At 36.7% G+C, this 20,869-nt stretch overlaps 1 protein-coding gene and 1 long non-coding RNA gene across 7 annotated transcripts in view; one reads left to right on the forward strand and one right to left on the reverse strand.

Annotated features, from left to right (window-relative positions):
- GRIA2 (glutamate ionotropic receptor AMPA type subunit 2) overlaps positions 1-20,869 on the forward strand; it is a 215,574-nt gene that overhangs the window by 140,295 nt on the left and 54,410 nt on the right. The gene's annotated exons all lie outside the window — the stretch shown is intronic.
- On the reverse strand, positions 14,996-20,863 carry LOC138175202 (uncharacterized). Its single transcript, XR_011171926.1, has 3 exons — positions 19,413-20,863; positions 18,120-18,232; positions 14,996-16,612 (listed from the first exon to the last, which is right to left on the reverse strand). It is a non-coding gene; the product is annotated as an uncharacterized lncRNA (long non-coding RNA).

The raw sequence follows: 20,869 nt of genomic DNA on the forward strand, positions 1-20,869 counted from the left end.
TCTGTTGAATTCACTTTATTAAAACTTAAATTTTAGAAGAAACTGGTGTTATATTGTAGCCCAAAGAATCAATTAAAATACATTTTAAAGTCATTATCCAATGCTTTAAAGTTGAATTCATCTTAGCACTATCAAGTCAATAAAATGCTTACTTATTGCTTTAAAGTACAACTTGGTGACCTGAATAAGATTATCCTAAATTTTCCTAAATTAAGCCAGTTTCATTCAGTGAATAGGAGGTTGATTGCTAGAACATCAATCCTGAATAATAAACTTCTATAGGAATAGATGCATCTAGTTGTTATGCTGTATACAGTGTTAGAGTCACAAAGACCTGGATTCCATTCTTACTTTAGATACTTTCTTTGATTCTGGTTCTCTGCAAGTTGCTTTCTTGTTATTAACCTCAGTTTCCTCATCTTCATAATGGAGAGTGAGCACTCACGTCAAAGCATTACCAGGGAATCAGATTATGTATATAGAGTGATTTTCAAAATTTAAAATCTTGGTACAGTTTTAAGTTTTAATACCTTATGATTTTTACTCTATTAAAAATATCCTATTAATATAGGGTAGGTATACTAAAAGTTTTAGTGAACATCAATAGCCCTGATCTGACAATATACAAGTACCCTGTGACTTTTCCTTGGGTCTTAGTGTGTTAAGACTTTTGGGATACCTTCCATAAACACAAGTTGCTTTTACTTAAGACAGTGAAAATGATATGTGTAACAGAATTAAATGTAGGAATTTTGTGATCAATTAAACTTTTATTAATCTGGAGACTTTGTATTAGAGTACTTCGAGAAATCATTATGGAACATATAAAATAATTTTGGAAGAGAAAGATGGTCTTGAAAACCCACGAGTAAGACAATATTCCCAATTGTTTCAGTGTGGGTATGACTCTGTGTAAGAGATAAACATATTTAATAATGAATTGTAATTTTAAGGAGTATTAACTAATTATTATAACTATTTAGATCCCTACATTCTGCCATAGCTTAATAGAAAAAGCATGGAATTGAGCTTAGAATATGAATTTTAAGACTAGCTTAATTATTGCATGATCTTGGGGATGTCTTTTCTGAGTTTCCATCTCCTCATCTGAAAGTAGATATAATATTGTTTCCAAAATTTTGGTAGTCTTCTGCTATCATATGAACTTTGTTTGTCTCAGCTGAAGCATTTTGTGGGACATTAACAAGAGATAGACCTATGGGTCCCAATAATTCTTGCAAAGATTAAATGTGAAAATGTTTTGAGAAGTAAATTATGACACAGAAATAATAGTATTAAAATGATTATTATCATAATTGCTCTTATTATGAAACCTATCTTAAGGTGTTGGCAGAGCTACTACACTGTCCAGCTATCCAAGAAAAGCAGGGAATGTTTCCCTTGATGACATGAAATGTGAGGGACATAATTCGACATGAAACACCATTCTACCAGTATATACACTGCAAAATTAAAGTAGACATTTTTCATTCTCTAAAAAAAATGCAAAGAGGCAGTTTATAGAAAAAAAAATGATTTGCCACTAGTTGAAAAGTGATTCACTGTTCTTGCTATTTTTTATATGAACTCTAATGGGATGTTACTTTAAAAAGAACTTACTTTCAAGTTGTGACTTTATCTCTTTGAACTGTTCATGTGTTGTATCCAATCTTACTGCATCAACTACTCCTACTTTGTGTTACAGAATGCTAGCTCCTTCATACTGCCTGCATACTGCTAAATGCCCTGATGCTAAAATTTCTGTGTTAGTATCTCCAGAGAGTTTATTAGGAACTTCTGAAAGTTATGTTCTTTCTTTCAGGTCTGTAATTAATAGAGTATTCTGTATTAACTAGGACTTGAGAGGATTTAAAATAAAAAATTAGTTTTTATGGGTTTTAAGCTGTTCCACTTGCCAAAGCAGTGGAGGAATTGAGTTCAATGAGTTCTAAACTTAAAGGATTTTATTTTTTGGAGGGGGAAGGGAAGGCAGTTGGGGTTAAGGGACTTGCCCAAGGTTACACAGAGAGGATTTTTAATATTCAGAATATGTCTCTGTAAATCTATTCTTCAGGGCATTTAGGAATTAAAGAATGAGTATAGAACCAATACATAAGAACAACCAATACAATGAAATATCCAAGCATAAATTAAAAAATTAAGTAATCTATATTTATACAAACATATAAGCCATGCATATTTATACAAACTCAGTAATTCAAATGATTCATGAGCATGTACTCTACCTGACCATACACGTTTGTAGTCACTTATGACTTTAGTAGATGGTTTTGTGAGCTGCCGAAAACATTCAGTACCTGATGGAAAACTTTCTGGTAAAGAACTTTTCATTTGAATCAGGTTGATCCTCAGATGGCTAGTTGTCTTTAGACCATACACAAAGTTCCTTGCTTCGAAGGACCCATCAGAGCTTATTCTCTACTGGCAAAAGCTTCAGGGACCCATGGTCACCTTGAGGTGGCCAAAGGGTTGAAATATCTGAATTCTGGTGTGAAAATGAAATATACAAACTAGATCAAGTTCTAAGCAACATTCTACTGGAGAGTGTAAGCTGTTAGTTTCTGCCAGAATGCTATTGCTAAACCTTGTCCTGGCATAGAAGAGACCCTGGGTTCCTGAAGACTTTTTCACCAACTTGTACAGCTTCTATGTGTCTGGGAAGGTTTTGAGTATAGTCTATTTTCCCAGGACTAGCCTAATTAGGTTTAGAGAAGGTCATTTCTAGACTGGACACAGGGTAATGTATTTGTATACCACAAAACTCTTCAAGAAAATCTATTAAATTATAGAGGGTCCCTGGTCTTCATGTATCCTTGAAGTATTCAAGTAAATTCATAGAAGACAGTTCTCTGTTTCTATCTTCAGGGCCTAAAAGAGGACCTTATGCATAGAAAGAGTTTAGTAAATATTTGATTGAACTGATGTGCAACTTGGATCTTGATTTTAGTCTCGGCTCTGCCAGTTACTTGCTCTGTGACCTTAGGCAAGTCATTCAGTTTCTAGAGTATCGACTTAAGGGTTTGTACTGTTTCTTACCAGCTCCAATGTGCCAAGCTTCCATGATCCTGTGATTTTAGACACTCAACAAGTGATGGTGTTCATTTAAGGATCTCCCATACTGCTGAGTCTTTTCATGTCATTTTCATTAACTCATTAATTAAATAAAGGCTGCATCTGCTTATAGGTAGAAGATAGTACATTTCCAGACATAATGATCACCTTGTGTGGTAACCCAAGCAAGAATACAAAACCCCTCTTACCCTCAACACACACCTTTCTCTAAGACAGGACCTAAGGCACACTCTTGTCATCTAGTTATACTTTCCGTGGAGGAGGGAAGAAGACACAACTTTATCTCTCCTTACCGCAATTAGGAACAAACCAAATAAAAGGTAAGTCTCTTTACTTCCCTAAATCTTTGTTTCTTTTTTAGGATTTTTTTTGTTTGTTTTACTTTCCTTTTTTCCCCAAATGCTTTATTAACTTCTGATTTACATCATTCATTTCTGTCAGATTTTGAGTTACACATTTTCTCCACGTTTTTCCCCTACCAACTGCCCCAAAATAGCAGTCTCAGAGGATAGACACTCCTCCAATCTGCTGTCTCCCATATTTTCTCACATACCCCTTTCGACTTTTCCAGGGGATCTCTATTGCCCCAGTACCTGAATATCTTATTTCCCAATTACATGTAAAATAGTATTAATAATAGTATACATATACATGTATATACATATATACATACATATATATGTGTGTGTATATATATATATATATATATATAAACATTTGATTTTAAAACTTTGAATTCAAGATTCATTCCCTTCCTCCTTTGTCACCCACCCTTACTAGGAAGATAAGCAGTTCAGTATAGGTTGTACATGTGTAGCTATGCAAAACATTCCTGTAGTAGATACATTGTAAAAGACTGACTATATTTCCCTCCCTCCTATCCCACCTCATATTTGTTCTATTCCCTACTTTGATCTCGTCCCTTTTCAAAAGTGGGTGCTTCTAACTTCCCTCCCCCCCAGCCTGCCCTCTCATCATGCGCCTTCTCATCCCCTTCCCCCCTACTCTACTGTAAGGTGAGATACCCTATTTAGTGTGTATTTAATTCCCTCCTCAAGCCAAATTCAATGGGAATAAGGTTGACCCATACCCTTTTGTCTTCCTATTCTTTCCCTCATTTGTAACCATTTTAAGTTGCCTCTTCCATATGAGACAGTTTACCACATTCTGTCTCTACCGATCTCCTCTCATTATATTCCTCTCTCACCTCTTAATTTCACCTTTCAAGTATCATCCCTTCCTATTAAATTGGTTCTATGCCCTCTATCTATGTATACCTGTTAATATATATACACATTCACATATGTGTTCATATGCCCATATACCCTCATATATAGACATATATATGTATGTATGTATGTATATATACATATATAGACACATATATATATATTCCCTTCAATTACTGAGAAAAATTTCATTAGTTACAATTATTTTTTTCCAAATAGGAATGTTAATCGTTCAACTTTGATAAGTTCCTTATGAATTTTTCCCCTGTTTACCTTCTCATGCTTCTCTTGCTTCTTGTATCTGAATGTCAAATTTTCTATTCAACTCTGTTTTTTTCAGCAAGAATGCTTGAAAGTCTTCTATTCCCCTGAATGACCATATTTCCCCTGAAACATGATACTCAGTTTTGCTGGGTAGGTGACTCTTGGTTTTAATCCCAGCTCCTTTTAACTCCAGAATATCATATTCCAAGCCCTTCTATCCCTCAGGGTAGAAGCTGCCAGATCCTGGGTTATCCTGATTGTGTTTCCACAATATTGAAATTGTTTCTTCCTGGCTACTTGTAATATTCTCTCCTTAATCTGGGAATTCCAGAACCTGGCTACAATATTCCTTGGAGTTTTCTTTTTGGGATCTTTTTCAGGAGGTGATCGGTGGATTCTTTCAACCTCTATTTTGCCCTCTGCTTCTAAAACCTCAGGGCAGTTTTCTTTGAGAACTTCCTGGAGGATGATTTCCAGGTTCTTACTTTGCTCATGGCTTTCAGGTAGTCCAATAATTTTTAAATTATCTCTCCTGGATCTGTGTTCCAGGTCAGTGGTTTTTCCCATGAGATATTTCACCTTGCCTTCTATTTCTTTTTCATTTGTTTGGATCTGTTTAACAGCATCTTGATTTCTCATAAAGTCATTAGCTTCCATTTGCTCCAATCCAATTCTTCAGCAATTATTCTCCTCAGTGAGCTTTTGAGATTCTTTTTCCATTTGGCAAATTTGGCTTTTTAAGGCATTCTTCTCCTCGTTGCCTTTTTGAGCCTCTTTTGCCATTTGAGTTAGTTAATTTTTTAACATGTAATTTTCCTCAGTCTGGCTGTTGACTATCATTTTGTAATTTTCTTGCATTGTTCTCATTTCTCTTCCCAATTTTTCCTCCACTTCTCTTATCTGCTTCTTAAGGTCCTCTATGGTCTGTAACCAGCTTGTATTTTCCTTTGAAGCTTTTAGTGCAGGAGTTCTGACTTCACTGTTTTCCTCCTGTTTCATGCTTTGCTCCTTTTTGTCCCCAGAATAGGAATCTAATGTTGGAATCTTCTGTCTGCTTTGTTTCCTTTGCCTGGTCATGTCGCCCCTCAGTCACTTGACCCCTTGGCTTTTTGCCACATTAGGACTCTGCCACCAGACAGGGGAGCTTTCGTCCCAAACGCTGGGGTTTTCTCAGCTGCCGGAGGTATTAGATGGGTGCCCTCTCTGAGATCTCCACATGCTCTGGCCAGCTGGACACACACCCCAGGACCTCTAGCCTAGACTGCAATCCAGATCCAAGCAGGTTAAAGCAAGAGCGATTACCCCTCAGACTGGTGCTTGGTCCCCCTACACTCTGCAGGTTAGGAGGTGATGCTGCCATGGGCACTGGCTGTCTATGCCAGCGGTTTCTCGCCCTGGGGGCAGAAGCCATGCACTCCCAATTACTGTGTCCCAAAGTCCAGACTGCACTGACCTCTCACTTTGTCCTTCACATCTATGTTTTGATAATTCTGGAAAAGGCCACAGCTGCTGCTGATCTGGAGTCCCTCCAGCTGATGGCTGGTCAGGCCCTCCCTGGGGCTAAAGCCTTGGGATGGGGCTGGGCTTGGCTCCCAGAGCACTGGGCTGGCCAAATTCCTGCCGGCCTGCCTGGCTGTCCTCAGCAGGAGGTTAGCTTCTCTGTGTCATTTTGTGGGTTATGCATCTCCAAAGTTTGTTTAGAGTCCCCTTTTTACATGGGTTTGGGAAGGTGGAAGCTGGAACCCAGGGGAGGGCCTGCTTCTATTCCGCCATCTTGACTCTGCCCCCTAAACCTTTGTTTCTTCATTTGTAAAATGAGAGGATTAGACTAGAGGGCCAATCAAGGTCCTTTCCAGCTTTAGGTCTGTTGTTGCTTCTATGATCCTGTGAAAGGTAGTGTTACATGTAGTCTCTGATGATTTTGGAAATTCTGAATTGGGAACATACTAGATGATGCCTTGAATTTAGATAATGTAGATACCTCAAATTCTTTATATTAATCTGGATTAAAATTAATCAAAAAGGCACAGGCAGTCAAAGAGCATTTATAAACTACTTACCATGTACCACACACATGGTAGATAGAGAACCACTTGCTATTAGGAAAATCAGATTTCAAGCCTGTCATGTATAGGCTGTGTGACCATGGTCAAGGCATCTAAGCTCTAAGTGCCCTCAAGAAACTCAGTAAGGTTATGTTAGAGACAGCTATCAATCCTGAATAATTGGAAACAGTTCCCATACTGGGAGTTCCCCAAATCAATGACCCCTTAGATCTGCTTTAAGATAGGTAAATGTGTATTTGTGTAAGTACATGAATTTATACATATATAAACATGCACACATACATATATATGTATACGTATATACCCACACATATATTTCTTATATGTGTATGCATACATAGTATATATGCATATATATTACAATGCATATATCTATATGTTTAGATCTATCTATCTATCTATCTATCTATCTATCTATCTATCTATCTATCATCCATCAAGGGGACATCAGTGCTGAACTTATGGTCAAAATGACCTTCATTCATACTTGTACCAGAAGCTTACCACTTGTATGACTTTGGGTTGCAAATATCCCACAAACCCTCTCAGTACCTCTGGAGATTTCCCAGGATGTATATTTTAAGTCATAGCCAGTTGTGAAATTCTCAACATGAAGAAATTACAGATGCATCACATATTTAAGTCAGGTCATCCAACCTAGATAATCTTTTAGGCAAAACTAGATTGTTTGTGCCCCTTCCTATGCCCCGCTGCCCAAATAGGGAGCTCTTTCCTCTAGATAGATTTCCAAAAACCTCTAACTTCTTATATGGAGGAATAGACAAATAACTTGTTTTTGGTTCATTATCAACTGATTTTTCTTATAACTCCTGTAAGTTGTGATATCTGTCATGTTGCTTACAAAGGAAGTTAAGGTTTAATGAAGATTTTATGCTTTCATGCAGTGAAATTTCAAAGGGCATATGTTCAATATGCTTTACAGTAAATTAAAGGTGACCTTATCCCTGGCAGAGCTTTTCCAGAAGATGGACCACATTTGAATTTTAAATGATGACAACCTGAATAACTTTAAATATATAATATATTTTTTCAAACTCATGTTGTTCAGCCAGCTAAGGCTTCATAGTTTTCAATAGTTCTAAGTTCGTCATGCTAAATTCATGCACATTGGTGCTGTTATTAATTATTATTATTATCATTTTGCCTTACTCATTTGCTATAAGCCTTGAGTGAAAAGCCTTTCTGAAAGAGTATTTTAGAAATCCACTTTCTCTTCTCACCCCCAAAATGCAATTTCATCATCTCTTATCCTCTGGAAATATTTTTTAAAAGTAAAACCATTGATATGATACTATGTAAACTTCTCTGGGGGAAATATGATTCAATTTGTAATAAGCAACATGCTATTATTAGCATTTAATACAGTCTCAAAAATTCTTAATAAACTTCAACAATCCATATTTTTTTCAGTATATATATTTTACCAAAATAAATCCCTCCCATTCCCAGTCCACATGATTTATTTGATTCAATTTTATTAGCTGGTGTGACTAAGAAAAAAAAAATATAAAAACATAATAGTGAGCTTTTTTGAATCAGCTAAGCTATTGTCCCTAGAAGACATGCATATATGTATTTAATGTTTTCCCAGATTGATAGGATATGTTATTTTCATTCTTCTAGGTTAGCTTTTACAAACCCATGTTGGCTCCCACTTTAGAGGAGGATTTCAGCAGAAAAATCTTCTAATTAACAATGTAAAACTTTCCAGTATACAAAACTATCCTACCGGCATAGTCCCCAGTTTAATAACAATGATTATGGCAATGATTAATAACAATAATAATGGCAGCTAATATTTATATGGTGCCTTAGGGTTTGTTAAAGGCTTATTATTTATTTATTATGCATTATTATATTATTTACTTGTTATCTCATCTTTTAAGGTAAATTAAAATACTCAATTAGAAAATTGTCCTGAGCAATTTAGCTAAGTGGCATTTGCCAGTCTAGGGAGGAGTGGCTTATTTTACATTGCCTCATCTTTTGGGCTTGGCACAGATATAAGAAAAAAAATGGACAAGTTAATTTATATATTGGTTAAATGTTTACCAGCCAGTTTAACTATAAGTTCTCCATAGTGTTTAACATCATGGGTATTGATCATTTGGACTGAACAGTATATATAGGGAAGGAAATGTATCATAATTACTGCTGTACAAGCTTCAGTACAGAACTGCATATAATTGCAGATTCAGTAAATGTGAGCTCTTAATGATTCAAATTTCAAAGAGAAATATCAGTTAGAAGCAGAAGTAACCCAAGGTGGAAAATTTGCCACAGGCAGAGGAATTTAGAGGGCTCAGACAGCACTTTCACCCATCCAAAGAAGAGGCCTAAGTAGACATGTAATACGGAGTGCCTGGTTACAGGGTGAGTAGAGAGGTCAACAGGCAGGGAGAGCATTTATGCTTTGGTTCAAATTCTGGGTCTACCTGATGATATTTCCTGGACAAGGTGGGGAAAGAGGGCAGAATTTGCAACTGAGGGGGATCCAAGAGAGTCTCTTCTAGGATTAGGAAAGGAAAGCCTTGGTGACCTGGTCTTCTCGGTTCCAACTGTTATCCTGAGATTCCAAGTGACAGCAGGGAGAAGGTTAATGGTGGTTATGGATTTATAAGCCTTTTGTGGTTACCACCTCTAAGACTCAGGCCCCTGCTTTCTGTGGAGGAGGCTTCTGGACACCTTGCTCTGACTTAGATAATTCAGTTCAGAGCACAGCACTTTCTGCTGCACATCCTAGACCTGTCAAGAGTCCTGGACTTAGTGACATAGAGAGTCTGGTTCTATCCCAGAATGCTCTATTTTAGCTATTTAACAGAAAGAACAATGAAATGATAATTAGGAAATGTGGGTTCTATTCATTTGACCACTTTTATTGCTGTCAGAGTTCACTGTTAGGTCTAGTGAGGCTTCACAGAAAAAGGAAGCTAGTCAGCAATTTCTTTTGGACTGGACTTTTGCTTCATTGGTGTAGGTTTTTATCTCTGAAGAAACACTGCAGACTATCTCCTCTGCAATTAATAATCTGAGAGGCAGCTGGGTGGCACAGTGAATAGAGCACCGGCCTTGGAGTCAAAAAGACCTGAGTTGAAATCCAGCCTCAGACACTTAAATACAAAAAACTAGCCGTATGATTTTGAGCAAGTCACTTAACCCCAATTACCCTCCAAAAAAAGCACACACACAAAAAATTATAATCTGAGAGATTTTCTTGGAGAATGAGAAGTTAAAAAATTTGGCATAAGTCACATAACTAGTACATGTCAAAAGTGTTTCCAGAATCATAGTCTTCAAGGCCATCTCTCTATCCATTATTACAACACTTTGCTTTCTTTTTTTTTGCAATTTCTTTTTTTTTCCCTTCTTTCCTTCCTTCTTCCCTTCCTCCTTCCTTTCTTCTTCCCTTCCTTCCTTCCTTCCTTCCTTCCTTTCTTCCTTCCTTCCTTCCTTCCTTCCTTCCTTTCTTCCTTCCTTCCTTCCTTCCTTTCTTTCTTTCTTTCTTTCTTTCTTTCTTTCTTTCTTTCTTTCTTTCATTCTTTCTTTTTCTTTCTTTCTTTCTTTCTTTCTTTCTTTCTTTCTTTCTTTCTTTCTTTCTTTCTTTCTTTCTTTCTTTCTTTCTTTCTTTCTTTCTTTCTTTCTTTCTTCCTTCCTTCCTTCCTTCCTTTCTTTCTTTCTTTCTATCTTTCTTTCTGTCTTTCTTCCTTTCTTTCTTTCTTTCTTTCTGTCTTTCTTCCTTTCTCCTTTTTTTTTGAAGTTCAAAGAAAAAGTACAGCAACTATATGGTTTGACTAGACACACTTGGGTAGAAACCTTGTGGAATGTTTCACAAATAAAGGAGATTAGGACAACTAATTAACTCTACACTGGGTCTTGGGCTGACAATTTCAGATTTGAAAATTAAGGAAGTTCACATCATCCTTCAATCACATCTTCTAATGGGGTCAGAATTGTGCAAACATTGAAAGACTATAGAAGTTTAACCCCCCCCCCTTCCCAGGGAGTGGACAGAGAGGGAAAGGAAGGGGATACAACGAGGAAGATTACCTGGACGCTCAGACAGAGCATCTCCAGGTACTGGCACAATGTTATAAGAAGTTTCTCCTAGGACTTGGCATGTGGAGACACCTATTTCTTCCTTGGACTTCAAACAGGTCCAATTTCAGAACAGCTCTTAGAAAACACTGTCATGTTTTAGAGGTGTGATTCAATTGAATCTGATTGGTTTGTGCCCCTGAAGGTGGCAGAGAAGTGTTAAATTGCACATTCCCATACAAGTTCTTGGGTGGGGGTAGGGTTCCAGAAAAGGAGCAGTGCCCCTAGGTGAGGGTATTATTAAGGCTTAGACAAATTGCTGGACAGACAGAGAGAAATTCGGCCAGAAGGGAAAGAAACCAACAAACCAACAGACCAAAATGCTCTATGTACTAATGCTGGATTTCTGCTTCCATCTTTATAAAATAAGGATATTATGTAAGGAGATTTCTAGAATCTCTTCTAGGCATAATTGCCTGAGTTTGTGATTTGGGTTCCATTTGACTCCACTTCAATTTTACCTTGATTTCACAAAGCCTTTTATAAGTATGCAAAATATAATGATAATGGTAATCATGATTGTAATAATTATGATGATGATGAAGTTCATGATGATACTGTTACTTCCCCTCTCTGGGGTCTCATTTTCTCCCTCTATCAGATAAAGTTCAACTAGATGATCCTTTTGGTCCTCTTTTTATTTTTTTTTAAAGCAATCAGGGTTAAGTAACTTGCTCAAGGTTACCTAGCCAGTTATTTTTTTGTGGGTGCCAAGTATCTGAGGCCTCAACCGATCCCAGGTCTCCCGACTCTGGGGCCAGTGCTCTTACTCACTGCACCACCTGGCTGCCCCTCCTTTTGGTCCTCTTAATCTCAATTACTCTTTTTAAGGGACCAAATTGCCTTCAAACCCTGTTTTATTCCACTAAGGAATTAGGATAGTTATATATGTTAAAGTATATACATATATTCACATATGTATGTGGGTATGCATAATTATGCAAATTATGTAATTATGATTCTGACCAAAATAATATCCATAGTACTTGTTCCAAGGTTCCTACTTTATATGTTTCCAGAAGAGTTATTAAACTGCCCATACCCTTTGATGTAGTAATACCACTATGAGTTCTGTTTCCAAAAATGCTTAGGGAAAAGAGAAAATAAATTATATGTTCTGAAATATTTATAGGTGCCCTCTTTGTTTTGGCAAAGAACTGGAAATTGTGGGAATTGCCCATCTATTGGGGAATGGCTGAACAAGTTGTGGTATATGATTGTGACAGAATACCAACTGTGATATAAGAAATGATGAGCTTGATGATCTTAGAAAAACATGGATAACTACAAAGGACCTATGAAGGGAGATACTATCTGCATCCAGAGAAAGAACTGATATATAGTAATATACATGAAAGAAATGTTTGAGAATTCTTATCCCACCTCCACCTGCACCCTTTTCCCTGCTCCCAGTAGAGAAGTATTATTGTGATTAGTTGCAAACACTTTACATTGATAGAGACAGTGTAGCAGTGCACATAGTGGATAAAATGTTGGACTTATGTTTGTAAAGAACTCTTTTTTCCTTTGTATCTTAAGTGCCTAGAACAGTGCTCAGCACATGAAAAGCATTTAATAAATATTTGCTGAGTAAAAGAGTAAAACTTATCTCAGCTTTAATTCTTAAAACTCAGTTTAAATCCCACCATCTGCAGGAGCCCTGCCTCTCCTCTAATACATTGTGCCAGTTTTTGTGCAGTGTTTAGCTATCTGTAGTTGTTTTAGCTCTCTGGAGTTCACACAACTCTGATGCTGCCTTCTAAGTTAGTGACATGTTGAGATCTATATCAGTGAGATAAATTCTTACACCTACCCACCATCACATATCCTTGAAGCAACTTTATTTTTAAATCCCCCCTCTCCCTTTTCTCTCTGTAGTAGATTGTGAGAGTTGCATTTCACCTTTCCGTATAATATATGGTTAGCAAGTTTCCTGATATCAGTGATTATAATTGCAAGTTACAGAATAAACTGGTTGATGTCTATTGGACATGTAAGCATGTTTAAAATTGGTGTTTGGTATGATTTTTGAAAAATAAGGCAAGATAAATATACCTTTAGAATTTAATAAATAGGACATTTGGAAAATGGACTTATAAAAACACTTCAGCAGATTTCTTCTTCCTGGATTAAGTTATAATGTGAATGCAACATAGCATAGCAAAAGCATAATGTCCCCCACTGGAATATAAATACCCAAATTAAGCAGAGAGATTTTATAGAACATAAATAGCCAGGCAATGTGAAGGCTTGTTTTACCCTCTTTCAAAGAAGGAGCTAGCTGTGTTCTGATGACTTTCCATTCCAATTGATTTATGTCTGGTTCAGAGAATGGTAAGATAAAACTAAAATATCTAATTGCTCAATCCAAAAAAGTGAACATACTGAATTACAAAATGTAACGAGCCACATATGTAGAGTATAAACCAAAGCAACTAGACAGCACATAGTATTTCCTTCCTTTCAGTCCTGATCTGTGTTTTTATGATTGTGACTTTAATTCAGGTGTTTTGATAGTTTTGATACTTTATTAATTTGTAGCATTTTCAGGTGGAAGGAATTGGATGTCTGAGAGACTTTTTTTTTCTAAATATACACATGCTCTTAGCCATTAGAATGGTGAGGATGATGGAGAGGAAGAAGACGGTGACTGTTGTTGTATGGCTTTCATAGGTGTTGCTTATTGCAAATATAATTATTTCATTTCTTTTAAAAATTTGTAGTTAGCAGAAATTCACAGAAATCTTTGACATTGACAAAAATCAAATAAAAGGTTTTGGTAATGCAAAGGATTTCAAATAATTAAATTTTTTTATGTTACATATTAACTTACTGTATTGAAATTGGCACAGTTTCTCCCTTTCATCCTTTAGTTTTGTTTATTTTTTTTAACTAAGCCATATTTCCAGGATCAATTTAAAAATCAGTATCTATGCCAATATTTTGTGACATTGTACTGGGCACTGTGCAACAAAAATTAATAAATTCCCTCCCTTCCAGGAAAATAAAAACAAAGGCTTACTTGAAGTAAAAGTTAAATGGTTTACCCAGTATCAAAAAAATAAAAACTAAGTAAATGTTGTTTTGAGGATTTGAACAAATATTTTATTGTTTATTAAAATACTCCTCATTCAATACAATTCAACAAATCTTTGTTAAACATCCATAGCTAAGTGCTATAAAATGAAAAAGGAAATATGTTGTAATCTTTCATGCTTTGCCACAAGTAGCTTAAAATCCATCATGAGAAATCACACACACACACACACACACACACACACACACACACACACACGATAAAATGGAATAAGTGCAAAAAAAAGTTTAAAAAAGAAGGAAATGAGGTAAAGGCTTTCTTTGATAAGAAATCCAAAGAGATAAATTCAATTATATAAGTAAAAATGTTTGGGGAATAAGTAGAAAAGTTCTAAATTTTTGTATAGGATGGAAAAACATATATAGAAAATAATATATAAAAAGTAAGTGAGGGAGTTATTAGGTTGTAAACTCAATTTGAATCAGTAATAAGACATGACATTAAAAGATAACACGATTTTCAAAAGGATGCATCCAGAAAAATGTAGGAGACAGAGAGACAGATAATCATATTATATAAGGCACTGAAATGGGAATCAGAAAGACTGGTTCCATTTTGACTTCTGACACCAAAGAACTTTGTTACCCTAGCCAAATTACTTAAACCTTGGTGCCTTCATTTCTTCATCCATCAAAAAATGAGGAATCTAGACTCAGTGGCCTCTAAGGTTTCTCTGTGCTCTAAATCTATGACCTTACTTATGTCCAATTGAATCCAATCCTGGTTAGACCACACCTAGAATATGAATTTTCCTCCTGGTCCCACATTTTAGACAAACTAGTGGTAAGCTGGAGTACAGCCAAAGGAGGTTGAAATTTACCATACCAGAATGAGTTGAAGGAAATGGGGCTGTTTAGTACAAAAATGAGAACTCAAAGAGGACCTGGGCATAGATGAGATAAATTAAGGTGAAAGGAAAGATATGTATGTGAGAAAGCAAGTGGCATAAAATTGCAAGTTGTTAACTTGCAATCTTAATTCTTAGGGTAAACTTCAGAAAAAAGGCATACCAGGTAAGCAACATGAAGAATATTCTGAAATCAAATTGTTTTAAATAATATTTTATTTTCTCCAGTTACATGTTAAAGTAATTTTTAACATTTCCTTTAAGTTTTGAGTTCCAAATTCTATCCCTCACTCCTTCTCTCCCCTCACCCCTACCTGAGATGGTGAGCAATCCAATGTAGCTTATGCATATTAAATCATTTTTTACTTCCATATTATTCAGTGAAATAAAAATTTTAAGACAGATTTCATTGAAGGGAAGAGTAGAAAAGCTGAACACAAGGTTATCATAACAAAATGGGGCTAGGGCAGAGTGGATTTCATCCAGGGGTTGGCTATTAGAAGGGAAAAGCTGGATAGATAGAAATGGATTTTAATTATTCTTCCTAGCTAGTGTGTTATACTCAGTGCTATCAAAACTTTTGTGCCTTGGGACAAAGCCTCAGACTCCCTGCCCTAGTTATAGCCTGTAAAAAGCTAGATTGGGTCAGATTGAGTGGCATTTATTGAGAGTATTGAAGCAACGTGGGATCTAAAAAATCCAGTAAGATTAAAAAGAAGGAACAAAGACAGCTGAATGTTCATGCTGTATCCCATAACACAAGTCTTTTGCTAGGTTTTATGACATATTTTGCAATATATTTAAGAATTTATTATCCATCAACCCACACATTAGATGAAGAGCTGTGTTGTAAGGCTCTGCATTAAGCTTTCTTGTAAGAATCATGAATGGAGACAGAAAGTATTCATTTTAAATACAAGATTTCAGTACTTGATTTGCCCCATTCCTTATAGCACCTTAAAAGAGCAGTGCTATGTTTGGAGTTCTTGAGACTGGTCCCTCTTCACAGATTGCATTAAAATGGTGGCTGGGCAAGTAGACCAAACAAATGTATTAATTTTAATTGAGTACAAGAGTAGAAATGTTTTCTATAGTCTTCACCAAAATGATTTTTTTTTCTGGGAATGAAAAATTTAATGGCAAGAAAATGTCCACAAACTTTCTACATTTGGTCATTTCTCAAGAAAATGAGCATAGATGTTATATTAGATATAGATATAGATCTATTATATAGATGTTACCTTAATGTTCAGTAATGAATCAATGACAGTAAATTCAAGTTAAAGAAAGTTTGTTTTTGATAGGCATCTCAAATTAATTTATAAGGAAACAATGCAGAGTAATAAATAGTTTTAATTGGGAACAGACATGAAGTTAGACATTTTGGCACTTTGGGTAAATATGAAGATTGTCAAGGGTGGAAGTCTTTTAAGGAGAATTTAAGGTGAGACCAGGAAACTATTGCTGGGGAGACTGCAGCTGAGAAATGGTATTAATTGGGGCCAGACTGAGGAGTAACTTACCAATAGTATAGAAAAACCCAGGGATCCATAGTCCAGTGTATGCTGGCTTTATCTTCATCACATCATGGGTGGATTTCATGTGAGTTAATTATAAATGGGTAAGGTCTCATGGATAACGGTGGCAGGAATCCAGAATTTCCAACCTATGTCCTTATAGTGCAACAAATAACGTCTGACCATTCACTTTCCAGGAGAAGACAGAGGGGAAGCTTATAGGAGTGGTAGATTAGGGGTGCAAAACATGGAGGCAGTCATTTCCTGTGGTCCTGAGACATGGAGAACTATGACAAAAATTCACGCAAAGATAGCAAAATGATTTCCGACTGTAGCAGGGGGAGCGTGCCTCTCTACGTTTTGACACTGAGGAAGTTATGGTGCTGAAAGGGAGAAATAGGGAAAACTAAAGTTAAAGGAGTAACATAAACTTAGAAATTTAGCAAGATCTATGCCAAGAAAAAGCAATACAAAAACATTTAATTGTGCAACTTTCTAGAGAAGATAACCATAATTTTAAGAACATTCATTGAATTTTAAGAAAATATGTATTGTTGTTATTCTTAGGTGCTATTTTAAATTTGTGTAACTGACGGGAAAAAATCTTACTTAGGGTAAACATCTCATCTTCCAAATATGTTTACCTCTTTCAAATGAAAGGAGAAAAAGGCCACTAATTTATTATTTTGTAGCTCTTTGATAATACATAATTAGATTCAATAAGATTTTTAAGAACATCTTTAATATTTTTTACCCTCAATTACTATAATGGAATTTTTTTAAAATTCCAACTAAAAGTAAATATTAAATTATAGTAAAAGGAAATCAGCCTCCCAGAAATGTAAGTATATACACATATGTGTGTGTGTATATATATATATATGTGTGTGTGTGTGTGTGTGTGTATACATACACACATATATAATTCATTATTGGGGTGATTCCAATGTCCCTTTTAAAGCAGAGCTCCTTAACCTTTGCTTTGTCCTAGGGTCCCTTTACAATCTAGTGAAGCCTATGAGTCACTTCTCAGAATAGTTTTATGTTCATGAAAAAAAAAAATACTTAGGATTAGAAAGGAAACAAAATTATATTGAAATGCAGTTTAAAATATTTTTTACAAAATGATCATGGACCCCTGGTTATGAACCTCATTTTAAGAATCTTTTGTCCCAAGAAACTCTTATAGACAGCAAATGATGCCTCCTTAAGTTTTTAAACAAGTGTTAGAACAATGAGTACCTATCCTCAGTTCTTATATTTGTCCAAATTAGTCAAATCTTTTTCACTGCATAGTCTAGTGGAATTCATAAGGTCAAGCAAGGCTCATTGAAAGGTGCAAAGGACCTGTATAAATTTATGTCCTCTGCATAAGCTGCCCTAGAAGTAAAACACTAGTTATTCCACTTCATTTTTGTAAGATTATCTTATTTTTAGTACCTTTCCCCACTATCCCAAGAAATCTTTCTGTGTCAGCAATGTCCTCCTTTCCATTTTGTGAAGCTAGTCAGCAGTCAGACAACTGTATTTGATATTTTAAGCAAATCCAAATCATTTGCTTTGTCCTAACAAAAATACTTTTGTAAGGGGCGGCTAGGTGGCGCAGTGAGTAAAGCACCAGCCTCAGAGTCAGGAGGACCAGAATTCGGTTCTGGCCTCATAGACTTAACACCCACACACACACACACAAAAACTAGCTGTGTAACCTTGGGCAAGTTACTTAACCCCAATTGCCCTCCAAAAGGCAAAAAAAAAGTGTGTACATTTTTGTAAAAATTATTATGAATAAACTTGTTCTAAGCCAAATATAAATTTAAGTGCATCCTGAAGTTAATAAATAATTAAAAGAAACCTTTAAAATGTCAAATGTAAGTTCACAAAGAAAATTACTTTGGTGATCATTGTTCACTGTTACATATTGAGATCTCAGTTTCCTCTTCTGTAAAATGAAGGATTTGAAGTAGTTGAAGCCCAACATTTATTTCTGCTCTGCATTTATGATCCTGTGATAGAGATTGCTTGTATTCAGTTATTTCCTTTACTGTAATTCACCTACCCTCCTCTCCCTTCTACTTCCCTCCTCCACCTTACCCTCCCCTATCCTTCCATGAAAGATAAAGCCATTATCTAGGGGGTCATTTCCCTTTGTCATTTGTCTTAAGCTATCTCTAGTTAGAAGCTAAATCTAGAGCTTTCTAGCAGAAACTTTATTCTTGACTCAAATTGATGATGTCATAATTAAATAAGAAATATGGTTGACTTATTCTATTCTTTGAGATATTCAGAAAAGAAAGTTTCATAGACTTTTCTGGTAGCTCATTACTTTACCTACTAAATGGATGCATTCAATTCCTGCATATCCCAAACTCTCTAGAATATTGATTAAGCACTTTTAATTAAGACCGAAGAACAGTATTTTTATTAGTGACAATCAAAAGAAAAGGGCACTTGGATAGCAGGCTGCCCTATTGCAATATTTCATACTTAGATCCTATTGTAGCCTTGAAACTACAAGTTCTTGAGTAAGGAAAACAATAAGAAAAAGGAACAAATTCATTCTTTGTGAATGCCCACTTCACCATCTGCTTACCTAAATCTAACATCATTTGATACTTGAATATTTTTTTTTAGAAGCTTTTCCAATTAGTCCAGCTCTCCTGGAGCTTAAGGATTTAGTAAAAATATAATCATGATTGTGACAGTTTGCTAATAAATGTTTTCAAAAAGTTACGTAAGAATGCTATACTTGTCATAGGTAATTAGAGCAAAGGATAAAAACAAAAAAAAAATTCAGCATTGCTACCATAAAGAATGGGTTTAGCTTTCAGTTTAACTTTCACGACTGTGTAAATGATTCCTACATCAATACACCCCCCTCCCCCCCACACACACACAGACACACATGCATGAACAAACATCTGTTCTTATAGTCCTAGATAACCAGCTGCCTATTGGACATTTCAAACTAGATGTCCTAGAGTATGGGTGGGGACCTGTGGCCTCCAGGCCATGGGTGTGACCTTTTAACTGAATCATTTCAGAACAAATCCTTCTATTAAGGGGATTTGCTCTTTGAAGTTTGGATACAGTCAAAGGGCCACACTTCAGGACCTAGAGATAGACAGGTCTCCACCCCTCTCCTAGAGAGATTTAATATATAGAAAACTGAACTCACTGTCTTACCTCACATGGCCCACTGCTCTTCCTTTTTTCAAAATTCCCTTTGCCATAGTGTAGCAGCAAGCACCCCAGCGTTCCCAGGGTGGCTGCTAGCAATACAGGTTCTTGGATCTGCTTTGTTAAAGGAAAGCAACTCAAAATGGGTTAACAAACTTACTTTAATCAGTCAGACATATATCGTTTACCTTGTTCAGGGGAAAAAAGTCAGCACCCTGAACCTCAAAGTATACAGGCATAATTATCAAGACAGAAACATCAAGTAGACAGATTTCCAAACTGTCCAACCATTACATCCATACCCAGTCAACATCTGGGTTTCCACATTCTGGGTTTTTCAAAGCCGGGGGACTCTCAACAACGGCTTCCCAGAATTCAGATCAAATCACAGAACACTTCTCAAAGTGAGTCCCAAAACAAAGCTACACATCAGGGCTTATATAGCCTTCTCCTGGCTCAGAGAATGTAACAACCTTATTGACTCACTGGCCAATCAAGAAGTATCTACTGAAAAACAAGCCTCCCACACCAGGCTCCAGGTGCACGTTAGCCTAGGGGCAGAGAAGATCTTTAAATCTGCATTTCCATTACATTCGGCCCCAAGATCTTTCATGCCCATAGCACAGACAATTTACTTTTGAATTAGCACTGAACATCTCTTAGGTCACATTTTCAAGATACAGAACTAAAGTTACCAAAGTGGCCATGGGCCTTAAACAAACACAAAGTACAAAGCATTATCACTTCAGTTCCAAACAAGAGTTCAAATAAAGTTCTGGGGGGAGGGGAGTGTCCTTCCCCTCACACAGCTCCAGCCCCAGCTTCCAAGCACAGAAAGGGGGCTGGGCAACAAAACCAACAAGGTGGGGTCCCTGGGGATCCAAGGCACTTCATCCCACCCACCATAGTCACAAGTCCATCCTCCCCCTGGGTCCCAAACTGTGGGATGCAGCCAGGAAACACACTCAGTGCCCCTGCTTTGCTGCTCAGTTCTTATCTTTTCCTGTGGCTGAATTCCGAACTCCTGGGCTCCTTCTCCTCCCGCAGGCGGCAGCTGCTCCTGGCTTCTGCCCAGGTCCCGATGCAGGCAGCTCACCATTCCCGCTCTCAGCTCAGCGAAGTCTGCATGCAGGCCACTCTTCTCTCCTGGTCCATGGCTCCACAGAGTCACAGCTACCACAACTGGGAAACAAACGATTATCCCAGCCCCCATACTTTCCTTTTACTCGGCAGATCCTGCTCACAGCGCCATTTTGTAGCGGCAAGCACCCCAGTGTCCCCAGGGTGCCTGCTCACACAGGTTCTTGGATCTGCTTTGTTAAAGGAAAGCAACTCAAAATGGGTTAACAAACTTACTTTAATCAGTCAGACATATATCGTTTACCTTATTCAGGAGAAAAGGTCAGCACCCCGAATCTCAAAGTATACAGGCATAATTATCAAGACAGAAACATCAAGTAGAC

The sequence above is a fragment of the Petaurus breviceps genome, unplaced genomic scaffold (assembly GCF_028583685.1).
Source record: "Petaurus breviceps papuanus isolate PSGF00001 unplaced genomic scaffold, PetGlider_PUasm1.0 76, whole genome shotgun sequence".
Lineage (NCBI taxonomy): Eukaryota > Metazoa > Chordata > Mammalia > Diprotodontia > Petauridae > Petaurus > Petaurus breviceps.